The 12,037-nt window shown below is 40.9% G+C and overlaps 1 protein-coding gene across 2 annotated transcripts in view; it reads right to left on the bottom strand.

The window, feature by feature from the left end:
• usp6nl (USP6 N-terminal like) overlaps positions 1-12,037 on the bottom strand; it is a 78,893-nt gene that overhangs the window by 53,954 nt on the left and 12,902 nt on the right. The window lies entirely within an intron of this gene.

The following is a 12,037-nucleotide window of genomic DNA, read 5'->3' as shown; positions in this document are numbered from 1 at the left end:
GCCCATTAGTTAGAATTCTTTTTAATAAGTATTCAGGTATAATTTAATACTATTCTTGTCAAGGTGTAATTTAGACCACAAACTGTGCACAAACCTGACTGATGGTAAACAAATGTATTCAAAAGAAATCTGTATAATCAAATCAAAATTTGTCTTTTGAATTCCTTAACATTTATTCCAGGTAAAGGGCCTTAGAGCAATAAAATCTGTATATATGAGCTGTATTGACTAGAAAATATTTCCTACTTTCACTGACAGTTTGGCTGACTATCGTGTGTTATTGTGTGTCTGCTTTGAACCACAGTGGTTAAGTTTAATTTGTTGCATTTTTGTATGTGGTTGGTTTGGGTTTGTGCTGCTCCATGAAATGCAAACCAGCATTTGTAAACAAAAGTAATATGCCTCATAAGTGGTAATCTCCTGTGGTTAACGAGGAATCCTTTTAGACTCCCTCAGCCATGATGGAATTGTTCGAGCTCTTGTTCATAGCTCATAGATTTTATTTACTTAATATTGTCATTCTGCTTCTACACACTGTAATTTTACTGGTGTCACCTCTGTATGTCCTGTATATTCAACATCTATTACATGTCTGTCCACTCTCTGGGACAGATCCCTCCACTGTTGGCCCATTCTTGGGAGTTCTTCCTTCTCTAAATCGAGGGTGTGAGGACAGAGGGTGCTGTCTGTGGTACAGGATGTGAAGCACTGTTGCACAAATTTGTGAAGTAAAACTGATTGGACATGGGGCGCCCTGGTGACCCAGTAGTTTAAGGCAGCGAACCAGCCCCAGCTCCAGTTTAGCAGTTTAGCAGCCTCTGTTGCATGTCATCCCCCATTACCTTTCACCCATCGTTTCCTGTCATCTCTCTACTGTCGACCATCTAATAAAGGCAAAAAATGATGATGTATGATTAAGTGTGTCAAACAAGGTCAAGTCAGGTCAGTTTAATTTGAATATCCAATAACACACAGCAGTAGCAGAACTACAGTGCATTATAGAGAAACAGAATTACAATATTATGTAAATAAAGTACAGCTGAAACATTGGTGGATAAACTGATAAGGTGAGTGACAGAAAATGAATCTGCAACAATCTCAAAACTCAACTAATCACGTAACACGTAATTTTCCAGGCAAAAATGTCCAAAATGTTTTAGCTCCACCTTCTAAAATGTGAATGTTTTCTGTTGTCTTAGTCCTTTATGATTTTAAATTGATTATCTGTGGGCTTTGGACTGTTGGTTGAACAAACGATTCATTTAAATATGTCAACATGGGCTCCAGAAAGCTGTTTTCAGAGAGTTCACTGACCAAACAGTGAATCAGTTAACTGAGAAAATAATCGACAGCTGAATAGATAATGAAAATAATCATTAGCTATTTGGATAAGCTGCCAAACATTCCCTGGTTTCAGGTTCTAAAATGTGAGAATTTTCTTATTTTCTTCGTCATATATATGAGTTAATGTGTATTGGATTGTCAGTCAGACAAAACAGGTACATTACAGACATCACAGCAGACTTGTAAATGGCATTTTTTCACTTTTTTTTCATGTTTTATAGACTAAACTTCTAATCTGTTAATCAGAGAATAATTGGCAAATCAATCAATAATGAAAATAATCATTAATTGCAGCCTTATAAATAATAAATTAATGGGGGTAACGGGGTCAAAAATTAGCAAAAAATCTCACCAGTTTTGAATGGCAAATACATAAAAGAGTGAATGTTCTAGAAACAAACAAAACACTCCAAATATAGCCTCAACCAAAGACTAATACATCAGCAAACCAATAAATCAGTCTAACTCTGATTGTGACTCCACATTATGAGGCAGTCCTCCCTCAGAGCATAACCTCTCCCAGGCCTGCATGACCCAACCTCCCAGTGAACAGCCATGATGTTTATCAGAAAGGTGGGACATTCAGTAGCTTCTACAGATGTATGTGTGTGTGTGTGTGTGTGTGTGTGTGTGTGTAGCGTTGTTTACAAGGCGAGAGTAAAATAAACAGCTGGTGAAGCAGCAGAGGACTGGGAGGCTGGAGCGGGAGAAGCAGGGGGTTTGATGTACGCATGGGCAGACAGCCGAAGATCTACGACCGCACAGTTCCGGGGGCTGCGGCACCAGCGTGGGAGTCTACGAATATTACCCACAATGCTCTATGCTCGCCCTCCCTGTCTTTCTCTATCTCTCTCTCACTCACACACAATACACATGCATTCATACATCACACTGTCGATCAGGTGTATCCCACTTGACATTGGTCGATAGGGTGTGTGTCATATATCAGGGGTTGACAGGCGGTGAGGTGTTTGTCACTGGCTGATGTGTGTGTGTGTCTGTGTGTGTGTGTGGTTTCTCCTTGGTCACTGGTTTACTGGAAGATGACTGCTTATGGTGGCATTGGGAAGTTGCAAATGGTTTCTGTTAGTCATTAACACTTGATATGACAATGATCAAATTCGACTGGAGCAAAGAGATGGAGCAATGTGGAGCACATGAAATCTGGGTGAATTCACACCATGTCTGCACAAGAAAAAAAAAAAAAACATTAAAAGGCACAGAAGCTACACATTCAAACCCAGCTAAGCCTTCTTCATTGTACCAGATCCTGTCTGTCTGAAGTCCATGCATTAAGTATTGATGGACTAAACTTTCTGAGCCAAGCGGGAGGGCTGCCGCCGAAAACAACAGCTCCACTGGGCTCACCATGGAAACTAAATACAGAGAGGCTATGAAACGCTTGTGATAAGACAACAGAATTTTTGTGTGCTCATGTGTCTGTGAAGGAGAAGGCAAAAGAAGGTTGGTATTAAATTTTCCTGGTGCAATTATCTTGCTTAAAATATCCTTACAGTATTTATTCAAAAAGTTCTTTGTTCTTCATATGTTTGTCTTTAGTCAGCAGCTTCTGCTCTTTATACATCCTTGTATTTTGCAGTTATATCATCTTCTGGAAAAACTATTTATTGTGTGAAACAATTCACAAGTTTGAATCGGTACAACAGGCTGAATATTTAAGATGCAGCTGCAGTGATTCATGAACTCAATTTGACCAAAGCTACAGGGAATCACAGCTCTCTGTATCCTATAAGCCTAATATTTCATGGTTCAATAATATCATTTACTCAGTGTGTTGCTCTCACCTTCCCTAATCTTTGCCAGAGTTGCCAGCCCAGTGAAAGAAAACAAACTTATACCGTTTGTGGTCTGCTGGTATTCTGTCAAGAACATCAGAATAAAGAGCAAATATATCCCACACCAACCAACTCTAAATCCCAAGGTCCACTCTGTGCTGTATAATGTCGCTGGAAAACTTGATAAAAGTGTGGCGGTATGGAAAACTTGCCCAGCAGCAGTGGAATAACCAGGTGATAGTGCTAACCCCATTACCCTTTTTCAGCTGCTGGAAACAGCGATGAAAAAAGTACCAAAATGTTCTTACATGCTCCTCTCATCTACAGAAAACCATGCATCCAATCCAAAGTATATCACTGAAACCCTGTATGAACTTCACAGAGAGGCACGGGCCTGGACAACAGGAACTTAATGAAACATAAAGCCACAGCTTCTGCTTCAGTTTTCACTCCTCTCTGCCCACGCTGAGTTAGTTTCAGGAACTAAATTTGGGCACTGTTTCAGAGGTGGTACTAAATACAAGTTTCAGGGACATTCAGGGGTTGGCGGCAGTGCTATCAATCATGACCAGTGAGTAGATGTGCCATCACAGCACAATAAGAGCGATCACAGCTAACACAATGATAGCAACCTGAATTTTACAACTGCTTTGACAACCAATGCTTTAAAGAAGAAGAACAATGATGATCGACTGCTGGACAAACAAAGACGTCCAGGATGCCATTAGTGTTTGGGGAGCTATTCAGAGAGCACTTCCAAACACAAACATGAAAATGGGACCAGATGATTTGTCAGTGCCTGTCACAGATGGGTACACAGTACAACACACAGGCAATTTGTGCAGGGTAAAAATTACTGGTGAAGCAGTGGAGCCACGAGTTGGCTCCGGCAATGCCCTGAATTCTCTGTTGGTCTTGAATCTCACGTGCATACAAGCATGAGACAAAATCAATAACAATATCGGCCTCACATAAAGCACATTCAAGTGCCACAATTGGTTGCACTGTTGCCTTTTATGTCCAAAACATCTTGCTTTGTAAAACATGTTGGAAAAAGCTGAACTGATTAGCTGATTAACTGATTAATTGATCATAAGATTAGAATCAGAAATACAAAACGTTTCCTGCTTCCAGTGAACATTTTTCTTGGTCCTTTATGGTAGTAAATTGAGTATCTTTGCATTCTGAACTGTTGCACAGACAACACAAGACAGTTGGCAGATTAATCAGTAATGAAAGTAACAATGATCTGGGCTTTAACCGCAATGACAAAACTAGTACCGAAGCCTCAAAAAGCTTCAAAATGTTCAGGTAATGGGGTGGGTTGGTGAGTTCCTGTGATGGAAAAGTTCACAGCTACTAGTGCAGGATGAGGGCACCATTGAAGATTCACTGTTTTCCAGGAGATTAATGTGTCTAACTGTGTCTTTAACAAATGAGATTCATAAAAGACACATTTCTCTTTTAAGTTTTAAACACAGTGTACAAACACTGACAGGACATCCCATCAGAATCCTGGTGGCTTCAGGTTTTCCCACAGACCACCAAAGCAGGAGTCAATGTAACATCAGTCAGAAGAGGACCATACTGTGACTGGACCAGATCTGATTTTTAATACACAGTAATGTCTCATCTATGGAAAAACTGACACATGAGTATGTAATGTGCAGGTGAGGATGTGTTTAGGTATGTGATCTACCTGGGTGTGTGTGTATGTGTGTGTAACACTGTATTACTCATGAAAATCTCTCTCTGGTGAGGACATGCAAATGCCCCGAGGACAGGGTCTGTGGATCCATTTCCTCCTGCTGCCCTGTTTACTGCAAGATGTAATCATATTCCAGCAAGGCTTCCTTCCTGTAACCCCACCCCCCACCCCCTCTTATAACTCAACACACACACACACACACATCCCTGTCACCACAAAACATGACATCTGAGCATCCCTCACCACTGCAGGAAAGGACAGAAAACGCAGAGAGAATGGGAGGGTGGACGAACTGCATTCCACCACAGAACTGGCATGGGATCACACATCACACATTACACATCACACACAGTTCAATTTTCAGTTAAGACAGGGAAATGGAACGTGGTGCAAAAAAGAGAGAGAGAGAAGAAGAAAGAAAGGACAGAAAACAGGAGGAAAGTGAAAGAGATGACTGAGAACAAATCAGGTTTAACGGCTCAGAAATAAGCAGAACTCCCTTTCAAGTGAAATATTCTGAGTTTAGCTCTCTTCCCAGTCTGCAAAAAACTTTCCTTTTAAATGTTTCAGTGTGGGACTTTAGATGCAGAAATGTGCTGATTAAAGCTGCACAATTTTTCTTTTTGAGAAAACACACTCATGAATGCAATTTGAGAGTCCATGTCCTTAAATGGACCCAAACTATACATAACATGTCGTCCTCAGAGGATGGAAGGCTATAGCAGATCATATGATATAATTGAAAGCTTCAGAAATACTAAATGGACATTGTGGCAAGATTGTTTTGTCAACATAATGTAGAGTTTTAAATGCACTTTTCCAACTTTCCAAGCAGACACTGGCTTCCATTCATTTTTATATGGAGATGAGATAACTGAGCAGACTCTTGACTTGTGATCAGCAGCAGTCATGGTTTGTAGTAAATGGGCTAAAACTTAACTTAAATTCCAAAGAGTTTTGTCACCATCAATCATTTACACACAGAAACATGGGAAAATAAGGCCCAGGTTCAAAAATACTGGAGTTATCCTTTAAAGAAAACAGAGAACGCTAATCAATTTTTCTCTGATTGTTTCAGCTCTACAGTGAATGTTTTCCATTTTGCCAGGTTGTGCTTTGGTGGTCTATGAAATTTCTGTGTCGATGAAGCAGCCAGCGAAACAAACTGAACTATGGGCAAGAAAGGGAGAAAAATCAGCGTAACAACCGCATTAAATAGCATTGTGGGAATACACAGCACAGACTTGATGACCATTTTGTCACTGCAGTGAAAACACAGTGTTTTTTTTAATGTCGCCTGTGTGAATGTCACACTAGAGACAAGTTCCTCTACCACAACACCTGCCTTATTTCCTTTCTGTGGGAGACTTTAGATGTGGCCGCGACACAGTGGCGTTAATAAAAACAGCATGTCATCTGTTATAAAATCTGGATTAATCTTAATCCTTAATCTCTATTCAAGTTTGAATTTGCAGCATGCTCAGGGTGACGAGTCCTTGAAATGGAGGAAGCACAGTAGGTTAATAAACCTTCCCAACCTGCACGACAACAACAAACTGAAACAGTCCTGTTTCCTCAGGTGCTCTTGAGGCAAACAAATACCATTCTCTCTAGTAATTAGCCCTGAGTCATTCTGTGGGCAGAGAGGCTCTAACAGTCTGGAGCCGGTGAAGACACATTTCACACCAGGAGATGTGTCATCATCGTTTGAGGCTTAAGGGTTTAACGAGAAAAAAAAAAAAAAAACACACAAGAACAAATGCTGCCTTAAAGTGCTGTCAGAAACATGGTATTATTGAGTGAACAAACACAAACAAAGCAAGAATAGAGGTAAACAAGATTGAGCAAATCTGACATTTCCGCTTTCTCAGATGTTGAAAGGGAATCAGTAACAACTGAGCTGCTTTAAATCTATTATACAACTACAGAAAACCAAGTACCAAGTTTGTATTTTCAGGTACTTTAAATGTACTGTATGTATACAACTATGACCTCCATGCTGAAACATGCCTGATGTAAAGCATTTAAATGCAAAAAACCCTGAGAAAATCTGACGAAATCCATTTCAGGCTGACACCAGCTCTGTCCGGCAGAAACAAAATCTGCCTACCTGGAACTCAACAAGTTTTTCCTTGTTTGTTTATTCGCTGTAAGTTCCGCTCTGTTTCCAGTCTTCATTGCTAAGCCAAGCTAAGCAACTGCTGGCCACAGCCTTTTAAAACAGACAGATATGACACTGGTATTGATCTTCTCATCTAACATCAGATAGCAAAGAAGTATTTCCCAAAACGTTTCCCAACCTGTGAACTTTTGCTTTAACGCTGCATAAAAACTGTTCCCCATTTAGTTTAATTACACAACCACACAAACAGATTGATTGTATAACAACAAGTAATGCTAATAATTCTTATAGTAATAATGTAATCTCTTCATATAGCAGCTTTTAAAACAAATATATGACATGCTTTATGAACAAATCCACACCACCATTACAGAGACAAGAACACACAGGAGAATATGAGCAGTTGATGCTCACACTCGACATGACGGTACGACAATACTCTATAATTCTGGTGCCATGATAACACACAGGTATTTCTGTATCCTCGGATGGTGAATGTCATATAGCTGAACCTAACAATTACTGATTGACATGTCAACTGCAATGGATATTTGCAAGTAGTTTCTATTGTGTCTCTGGTATAAAGTACAGAAGTTGTGTGCTAAGTATTCTGTCTTGAAACTGCTGCAACCTGAGAATATTGTGGGTTATATTTGTACTGGAATCATACACCCCCCACCCACTGGGTGGTACCGGAAGCAACACTCCCTCCACTGAAGTATTGCTTTAACACGGTGCTATTTTCAAGCTGAACACCCGCTAGGAGCTATTTGGAACTGCAATGTCTTGGGCGGAGAATGACATGCACTGCGGGGAGACATTAGCACCATTTGCTGTCATCTATCCTGTGTGATTAACATCATAGTGGGAATTGGCAGCTTACAGACCGTGTTCACAAGGTTCCCTGGCTCGGAAAATGTGGTTGCGTTAATAACACCCTCCCTTCCCTCAAGACCTATAGCTGAGCTGCCCTGGGCGCTCACGCACAAACTTTTCCCACAAAACTTCTCTGTGGCTGACTACTTTGAGTCTGTGCTTGTGTTGAGCAGCTTCCAGGTGTGGATGCATGAATGTAAACCAGGTTGTAGCTGAAAAAAGAACATGCATGTTCAGCCGGATTTTAATAACTACTTCAGGTCTAGCAACAGAGCGAGTGTAAAGACCTTTGCTGTGTGTTATGTGGCTAAGCTAACCATGCTAGAGTCCAGCAGATGGAGGCCAGATGAGCCTTTGAAGAGAGAATAATTATCCCTGCACCACACCCAGACACTGTGTACCCAGCATGCCACCAGATGACATCAGTCTTCTTCTGACAGGGAGGGATAACTGTGTCTGTGTCTGTGTGTGTGTGTGTGTGTGTGTGTGTGTGTGTGTGTGTGTGTGTGTGTGTGTGTGTGTGTGTGTGTGTGTGTGTGTGTGTGTGTGTGTGTGTGTGTGTGTGTGTGTGTTGGAATAGGTGAAGGACAGGTGAACAGATTGGAGTCAACAGTCCTTACCTGCAAACTCATGCTGCCTTCAAGTGCTCCTCAAACTCTCCTACTTGTGAGCTCAGAAATCAGTAATTGCAATTCAGGCACCATGTGTTAAAAAAGGTTGCAGACTTGGCACTTGTAATGTAGTATCCATTATTTTATCTCAGATTTAATGCACTGAAACTCACAGCCTGAAGAGTTGGAAGAGTCCGAATACTTGTGGCCTGGACTCTTGGTTTATATTAATAAGCCCAATTCTTAATTCTCACTGACTTTTTGTGTCTACAGGAGAAGTCATTTGAGGCCTCCACAGGAAGAGACAGAATATAAATAGGAACTTATTAACAACATTACAGCCTCTTTCCCTTTCCCCTCTCATTCTTTCCTTCTATTTATTTCTATGGATGACACACCAAAGTGCTGCTGCTGACAGAAACTCAAAGTCCCTGTCTGAGTCTTTTTAGAGCCATTATGCTCCTTTAACTAACAGCACTGTTTATACAACACCAATAAAACCTTACATAGCTTCTGTGTCTCTTCCTCATTTCCCATCAGTCTCCCCTCCTTCCACTGTCATCACTATGCTCTGCAGTCTGTGGGGAAAAGCAGTCTGCGGGAGTCATTTTTCTACAGACCAACAGAACTGCAGTGTATTATTAGCATATATATGAAGGTGTGCTAACAGCTTCTCTGGTTCACAGATAATATTATATGTCACATCACATGCAGCTTTAGGGAAAAGATCATGAATGTCTAATAAAATTTTGTTCCTGAAAGTAAAACCTGTGATAACAATGCTTCAATATATTCATTTAGACATGTTTTTTTCAAGTCATGTAGCATGTAGGGATGACGTGATTAGGTCACTGTGACTGCACGTAACACATTTTTGACTGTAACACAAGAATTCAGACACTAGTTAACTGAAACTGGACAGGCTGGCAGTAATTCTAGTTTCTTTACATGTAAGAAAAAGGAAACATCAGGCTGAAATTATTCTGTCAAGTTAGACACTGTATCCTCGCTACTCAGTAAGAAGTGTGAAACATACCACAAAATGTGAAATATACTGAAGCACTGGTTTAGGAGATTTCCTTCTTGACAGTTATCATGATCAGCATTTGGTTGGAGTAAACATAATAATAGCTCAGCATGTGAATTCATGCTAAAATCACATATGTGCTATGTTGACACCACAGATGTCAAATCCTGTGGTTGGTCCATTTTGCATTCTCACTGTAAACAAACCTCACCAGAGAGACCCAGCTTTTCAGGCCAAGCACTGTTACTGTGTCCACATCTCCTGAAAACTTACTACTACTATTATTAATAGTTTCTTTTTTTGCTGCAGACCCTGACCCCTCTCAAGACCCCACTTTGAGGACCCCTGGGTACATAGCACCTGCAGTGAAGCTGCATTAAACAAAAACAAAGAAGTTTACAGCAGAGTAAAGAAGAGTCTGATTCTTTCCTTTGTCCCTCTTTCTCTCTCTGTCCCCCTTTTTTCTCTCTTTTTCCACTAAAATTCACGCCATCTGAAGTGAGTCATCCATCCTTGTTAACAGACTTGTTAGAAGAGACTAACCCCGCCCTGCCCTGGGCCAGCGTGTATGCGTTTGTTGGTTGTGTGTGTGTTGTAGGGGGGTAATTAAGGTAATTAGCTCAGGATATCAACATCGTCAACCATCTCCAGGCGAGAGAGTGAGTCTATCAAAGGTTAAAATAAATAATGAAACACATAAAAGCCTTTCTCCCAGAGCGCCAGCTGCTTACAAAGCACATTCAGGTCACATTAAGACAACAGTAGCAGCACCAAGTTTGTTTTCTCTTTTGTAGTTTCAGGCCATTTTCCTCCACTGAAGTTGTTAATGGGGAGATTAGGCCAGTAAAGCCATTATTAAAATTATATCTACACACTTTTTAACAACTGTTGTTGGTTGTTTTTACTTCTTCTCGTACAGTTTTACTTGTCTTGATTTATTTCACATTCATTTTAACACAACAATGTATTCATCTTATGTATTAAAAGGAGCAGGGCCTTTGGGGCAGCACACACACACACACACACACACACACACACACAAACTCTCACGTTTGCTGCAACTATCACATAAACCGCCAAGCTGCTGGTGGGCTTTTCCAACTGTTACACCACTCAGCTCATCAATCACCCTTTCCTCCATTTTCATCACTCACAATCAATCAGATCAACCACCTAACCCCCCTTGACATACACACACACCTGTTTGTGTACATGTACGGTTGGCACAGTGTGCAAAGGCAAAGGCAGTAATCGGGTTAAAGCTCTCAGCAGTCCCCTCCACCCCCCCTTTCCTTCAGCAGCGTCTGCTTAATCCAATCGCCTTCCAGTAAACGCCTTGCATGCACTGGGTTGCCCTGGTAACCCAGTCCCAGCCCCTTGGTATAGAGATCTACAGCCTTGCAGCTCCGCACACAGAAACACTGGCGACACAGCACAGGGGGAGTTAACAGCGCTGGCAGGAGGAAACGCTGGCTCCTGTTCAATCCTTATCTATGAAGTGAGCTAAACGGCAAAGAAAACAAGAAGGTCTGAGAGGACAGAGCTGTAAAATGGGGAGGCCTGATACCAAAGAGCAAATAACTATGAGGGGGTGAAGAAATAAACTCACTTTCTACTGTTCTTTCTTTCTGATACTAATCCACACATGTTCATCTAAGAGTTAGGCAATAAATGCTTGTCATCAGTCATATCAGACACTGTGAAAGTGGTTTCTACAGCATCAACAGTAACATACTTAAATAACTCCATAGCAGACATACAAACATCCTCTTATCTTATCCTTTGCGGATCGCAGGGGGTCTGGAGCCTATCCCAACTGAGATTGGGTGAGAGGCGGGGTACACCCTGGACAGATCACCAGTCTATCACAGGACTGACACACAACTGTTCACATAAGGACAATGCAGAATCACCAGTTAACCTGCACGTCTTTGGACAGTGAGGACACAGGGAGAACATGCAAACTTCATACAGAAAAGCCCCAAGTGAAGGGGGGTTTGAACCAAGAACCTTCTCGCTGTCAGGCAACAGTGCTACTGACTGAACCACCATGCCGCGTACAAAGACATACAAACAAGACAACCCAAAAATGATGACACAATAAGACCTAAGGCTTACCTTAATAAGGCTTTCCAACTCCACCACACTATAACAACAACAACAACAACAACCTTTAGTTAGAGCACCAGTGGTGACCTTGTCTTTATGCACCTTTATGTTATTATACTGAGTGTACACTGATATAAAAGTATCTGTTTTTAAAATATCATAATAAGAAATTGGATTTTGTTAGCACAGTGCAAATATAAGTCACTTTTACCTAAAAGTCTTGAGGGTAATCTCACCAGATCAAACTCAGTGACATTTACTGATCCGGTACATTGGATCGGCATCAGTACTGACACTGATCTCATTACCCATTACTCATTATCAGGCACTGGACACAATGTGACCGATCCACATTAAATATAGAAGAAAAGATAGGAGTAAAATTCAAATTTTCCACCATCAGTTAGATTATCAAAATCCCTGGTTCAGTTTTACTTTACATAA

This window comes from Lates calcarifer, linkage group LG18 (assembly GCF_001640805.2).
Source record: "Lates calcarifer isolate ASB-BC8 linkage group LG18, TLL_Latcal_v3, whole genome shotgun sequence".
Lineage (NCBI taxonomy): Eukaryota > Metazoa > Chordata > Actinopteri > Centropomidae > Lates > Lates calcarifer.
The sequence above is the reverse complement of the archived record's forward strand: the minus strand, read 5'-3'. Positions and strand labels throughout refer to the sequence as shown.